Below are 6,000 nucleotides of genomic sequence, written 5' to 3'. Positions count from 1 at the left end.
CACACGGTGCAATCACTACTCACACTCATCTAAGATGATTTTACTGCAGCTGAGAGCCTGCATTTCCAGCAGAAGAAAGAGTTCAGAATCCCAGAGCCCTTGAACATGGCCAGCACGGCAAGTATCCTCACAGCAGTTTTAAATTAAGAGATCCTCTTTAAACAATGAGAAGATTAAAACCAGCCACAGTATCGCCTATTCTCCTGAGTTTTTCAGACACAGACTAATTTTTCCTCTTCTACCAACTGCCTTTATCCCTATGAACACAAGTCAAATAACATTCCTAACTGTTTATCAACGGTATGAACAAATGGCCTTGTTTTGAAGCGTTCATTGACCTCAAAAACCCTCAGAGTCCAGATATGTGTGATATTTTTGGATGAGAGAAGCAATGAAATACCCAGTTCTGCTGCTGAACATAGTATCAGTTTATTCGCTCTAACCATGGATCTGGGCTTGCTTAGCTACAGATATGACAAATTTACATTCCAATTTACGGTAATCAGATGCTGTATAATTAAAATATACACGACTGACTCTATGCAACCAGCTTGAAACCTCTGATCTTAAGTTAACATTCAGTTTTACATGATTCCCATTTCCTGAAAAGTTTTGCATGTGGAAAAAATGATTTCCACAGTTGGGGTGTTTTTGTTTCTGTTTTTTTTTCCTTTTTCTTTTTCTTTTTCTTGCATTAAGACTACAGTTTGTATTTCAAAATGCCTTTAATGGACCCAACTAACATTTCCTGGCCATGATTTTCCAGGTACAATTTGTGCCTTTTAGGTAGTCAGCAAATTCACTTTCAGGACTATTTAAATGCCATGAAATGAGACTGCTTTGATGAGATGAAATGAGCAAGTGAGGATACAAAATCAACGTCTGTTTTTGTCTTTTCAATCTGGTCCTTGATTTTCATCATCACAGCTTTTTATCTGTAGTACAAAATTGATCTGCTCAAGAGTGCTGTGTGACAATTATTTGTAAAACACTGGAAGATTCCTGAGGGGGACAGAGGGCTGAACAAAAACAGTACACTGCCAGTACAATTTGTTGCATTCAAACTAAAATGTCCAGGAAATATGAACAACTTGAATGCAAGTCCACAGCATTTTTTGAATCATTTCCCTGAAAACTTCAATCCTCTAAAATGAACCAGAAACAAAAGAAATCAAGAACAGACAAACTCTTGAATAGCAGAACTTTTTTAATTCTGTTTTTCCCCATAGAGACCTTAAAAGAGATAATTATTTTGTAGGCAGTTATTAAAAATAATGCCAGACACTGAAGTTAGATGTATTAGGGACTGGGTAACAACAATTGTATGTAGACTTACTTTGCTGGTCACAGAAGTTTATTTTAGCCTTTGGTTTTTCTGTAAATTAAGATACTGATGTTATGCTGCCTATCAGGGAAGGCAGTAGGTTGTATAGTTATCTCCTGATTGGGGCAAAATCACTACCCTGAAACCACACAACCTACTACCTCATCCTGTTAGAGCACCAGGCGGATCTTCTGAAGCAAACTAGCATTTCACCTACCATAAGTAAGATCCCCTAAACACTTTCTAGCCCACATTTCTTAGCCTCAAAAAGAGCATAATTATGTCCTGTCTGCCCTTCCTCAGATTTCTTCCTGGAAGTCCATCAGACTTGGTGGGGTGACTCTATAGAGAATATAGAAGAACTGCAGTGGAAAGCACTCTCCTTCCCAAATTTGCACAATGTAATAAAACATGAGTAAAATCACAATTCAAAAATTGATTAAAAAAAATCTCTTCCCTTAGGGGTCAAGCATTTACTGGTTCAAGAGCAGAAAATGAGACATCTTCTTTGTATTATTATCCAAGTCATCACTTGTTCTCAAATTATCCTAGGTGCATTTACATAACTGCTGAAAAAGTGGCATTTAAAAAAAGGTGGAATATAAATACAAATGCCACAAAGTAATGAAGAAATGGATCACCTTTTTCCAAATGGCCACTCTTGTGAGCACACTGGTAGATGGAGAAAATTGAGCATAAACAAACCTTGTAGACTAAGATACATCTGTGCCCTCTGACACCCCACTTTCTCTGAGAAGATGAAAAAAAGGAAACTGCTTTCCAATCCAAACGATAGAGGAATTCAAACACTTTAAGGACATTTCTTTCATAAGAATCAAAACCAACGTATAGACAGAGCCAGAGAATGTTACAGTTGAAATACATTTGCTTTGCATTTTGAAGACATATCCAGCGATGATATCACAGCCACTTCAGGAAAGACAGTAGATTGTATAGTTATCTGACAGGCAGGGCATAACCCTAAAACTATACAACCTACTACCTCACCCCAAAGGACAGTCAGACTCCGATCAGAGAAACCACAAACTATATTTCCAGAAAGCTGGATGACTTGCTGATGACCTAGAAGACAAAAGACTCCGGAGACAAACATTATCAGTCTTCATTCTGAAAGAGTTTGCTATACACCAGTTGACATTTTGCTTAATGAGCTCTAGTTTCATGTTTTAAAAGCTTAATAGATTTGCAATATGTGAAGTCATGTCAGTGACAAGATACACAAGAGGGAAGAGGATACGGAATTCATTTTTAATAAATGCACTTTTGTACTTCCAGTTCTGACATGACCGCATCTTAACAAACCAGTTTTGTTTGTTAAAGAAAGGCATCACAGTGACTTAGAGAATAGATGCTGAATTAGAGGGATTTGTTCTGCATTGCCCCCTAGGTATTCCTCTGTTATCCTAGTGGGGAAAAACTCAGCTTCTCTTACTGACTTTCCCAAGTTCTGCATGGGTAAGTCTTTAAGATTGAACCAAGAATTTGCTGACTGTCAGAAAGTATTATGGCTTACTTAAGCAACATGCTAATTCTAAAGGACAGTACCTCACCACTGAATCAATGGCCAAATTAAATGTACCCTACTGTAATACACAGACATTGGTTAATATGACTAGCAAAATTGCCACTACTGTATCATAATCTCACACCAACACTAGAGTTTGAGGGTGCTGTCACTCCCCACCATCTGGTTTGATGCACACTGCACTCAGGCAAAATCCAAACAAGTGACAAAAACTATGATATCAGTCCATATTTGTAATGTAAATAAATAAAGTTTTCAAGCAAGTACTGAAACTTAAAAAGCTAATTTAGAATCACAGAATCATAGAATGGCCTGAGTTGAAAAGGACCTCAAAGACCATCTAGTTTCAACCCCCCTCCTGTATGCAGGGTCACCATCCACCAGACCAGGCTGCCCAGAGCCACATCCAGCCTGGTCTTGAATGCCTCCAGGGATGGGGCATCCACAGCCTCCTTGGGCAACCTGTTCCAGTGCTTCACCACCCCCTATGTGAAAAACTTCCTCCTAATATCTAAACTAAACCTCCCCTGTCTCAGTTTAAAACCATCCCCCCTTGTTCTATCACTGTCCACCCTCGTAAACAGCCATTCCCCCTCCTGATTATACGTTGCCTTCAAGTCTTGGAAGGCCACAACGAGGACTTCCTGGAGCCTTCTCCAAGCAAAACCTGTTTTTGTTAATTGCAAATTAAAGACAAGAATACATGATACACACAGAAAAACTAGAGCCATCCTTTACAACAAAGCAGATCTCACCCCAAAGTAGGTAGGTCATGTTTCAGGGCAACTGATGGGATCTTCCACTGCTCTTAGCACAATCAAAATCGGGATGCAGAAAGAGAAAACACGCATGTTTCAACTTCATTTCAGTGCACACTGAAACAATTATAAGGTGAGTGACAGCCAGTGAAAAAGCAGACAGCAGCTTCTCTGTACATTTTCTCAGAGGCCCATTCACAGCACCAGCTTTCTCTTTCCGTTGTTATTATTCCATCAGATTGGTCCCCAGGGGGCACCCCTAATCTGAAAAAGACAGACAAGAGACAAGGAATAGTGAAAAACAGAAAAGGTTGTAGGTTTTGGGTTTTTTTTTTTTCAGATTGACTTATTGCAGTATTTGCTTCTTCACTTTCTGGGAAAAACACACTTCTAAAGAAACTAGAGGAGGAAGGAAAACACAAATGCCTAACCAAGTTACATAGCAATGTGCTAATCTATAACAGGCAATGTTACACTGTGAGCTTCAAAGATCACTTAACTACACTGGACTGCAGCCACCTGTAGGAAGAGGCTACTGATTGCTGCAACCTGTACATGGGACATACTTGTGACACCAAACTGCAATGGTGCAACTGTCCTCTCTCAGGCAACCATATTGGAGAAAACGCTGAACAACCCTGAATTTACAACTGGCAACACCAATGGCACTGAAGATCAAAGAAGATATTCTTCATATACTATACAGAAAGAGTAGCAAGAGACATTTCAAAACCTCTTAAACTAGTAACTACTATCAAAGGAAGTCGTTTGGAAAGTTCTGCAGCAGAAAGTTCCATAGTTTTCTCTATATACTTAAGGGTTTAAAAATTGCATTTTCTGAGTGTGAGCTTTTCTGGCAAAGTCCATTCCTTTCTGAATAATCCTCTGGAAAGCAAACAAACCAAAAACCAAACAAGCAAACAAACACAGAACTATCCTGTCCCTGTTTTTTTTACATAAAATGTTTAAAATTAAACATCTTCTTTATGTGTGTGGTCAGAGATTTCAGTGTTAGGACTTCACAATTTATACAGGAGCTTTGGCTAAAAGTCAGTGTGGAAGCTGGTGAATTTTGGAACCGCCAGCTAAGTGAGTACCTGTGGCCTGCACAGTCACCTCACAGAAAGGGCTTCCACTTCAGAACAAAACCCATCCTTATATATAAATCAGCATTATGTAACATAATTGGAGGAAAGCTGAGTACTCTGTGTTTTACTTCAAAATGAGACTTATGAATAAGCATTTCCTTTAGGGTGAAAGAAGAAAAACAAAGTAACCTTCAGTGTAGCTGCTCTTTATGCTGAATAGTCCAGTGAAAGCAGTTCAAAGGCATTAAAATGATATATTCACAGTAGTGAAAAGCCCAAGCTCCTCAGAAGACTCAAATCACTGGAAATTTCAGATGGAAATCCTAAACTTGAAGTGACTCCAGTGATTCCAATGGCAGAAGTGAAAACATAGATTCAAACAGTGGCAAAATTTTGGAAAGCCCAAGCATGTTGTAGTGATTTACACTGCTGCCTATCTGTAGCATAACTTGGCTTTACTTTCACTCATAGGTGCATTTCTCATTAGGAGAAAGGAAAATATTCACCTTTTTGAAAAAATGCTGCATTTTTAAGGAACGTTTCAAAAGGATTCACTTATTTCTAGTAAATACAGCTAAGCTTTTGATAATGTTAAAGATTTTTTTCAATACATGAAGTTCTGATATAATATTGCCTTAATGTATAATCTGCCACATAAAAAGTAATAATTTAGTTTACAAATACTGACTTATTTATAAAGTGCTATAAGCTTTCTGTCATACTATTTTCTATAAGATCTGTTATTATGGGTATGAACAGTTTAATGTATTCATTAGCAAATAAAAATGGAAAAGAATGCACTTTATTCAACACAAAATTAATCATTCTTCTGCTCTCACAAGCTGCTCATAAACTCACTTCAATTGATTAGGTCACAAAACAAGGATGAACTTTAAAATACTTAATGAAAGAAAAGTGCATGCTCATTTTCTATGAAGAAGACATGCATACAAAATATCTGGCAAGAGTTTGTAGTTTAGCAACTGCTTAATACTAAGAAAAATATGACATTTCCATATTCTCTCAACGTTCAGTGAAAAACGTATTGGAACAGATGTTAACAAATACCTTAGCAGTCACTATGAAAAAGGTGCAGAGCCAACTCTGCTATTTCTATGATGCAACACGAAAGATGACAGTTTCAAAGTTGAATTGTTACATAATTAAAAGCCTTAATAATTAACAAACTCTGGGACAATACAGAACAAGCACTTTGCAATTTTTGGAGCACCTTCCACACAAAAACTTGGAATGATCTGCAAACGCAAAACCTCCCTGTGCTCC

The 6,000-nt window shown here is 37.8% G+C and overlaps 1 long non-coding RNA gene across 7 annotated transcripts in view; it reads right to left on the bottom strand.

Annotated features, from left to right (window-relative positions):
* Nucleotides 1-242: 242 nt before the first annotated feature.
* LOC125696753 (uncharacterized) overlaps nt 243-6,000 on the bottom strand; it is a 120,757-nt gene continuing 114,999 nt past the window's right edge. For all 7 annotated transcript variants that reach the window (XR_007378510.1, XR_007378511.1, XR_007378509.1 and 4 more), the window contains one exon: nt 243-3,892. This is a non-coding gene — a long non-coding RNA (uncharacterized LOC125696753). The remainder of the gene's footprint in view (nt 3,893-6,000) is intronic.

Source organism: Lagopus muta, chromosome 1 (genome assembly GCF_023343835.1).
Source record: "Lagopus muta isolate bLagMut1 chromosome 1, bLagMut1 primary, whole genome shotgun sequence".
In the NCBI taxonomy this organism is placed as follows: domain Eukaryota; kingdom Metazoa; phylum Chordata; class Aves; order Galliformes; family Phasianidae; genus Lagopus; species Lagopus muta.
The sequence above is the reverse complement of the archived record's forward strand: the minus strand, read 5'-3'. Positions and strand labels throughout refer to the sequence as shown.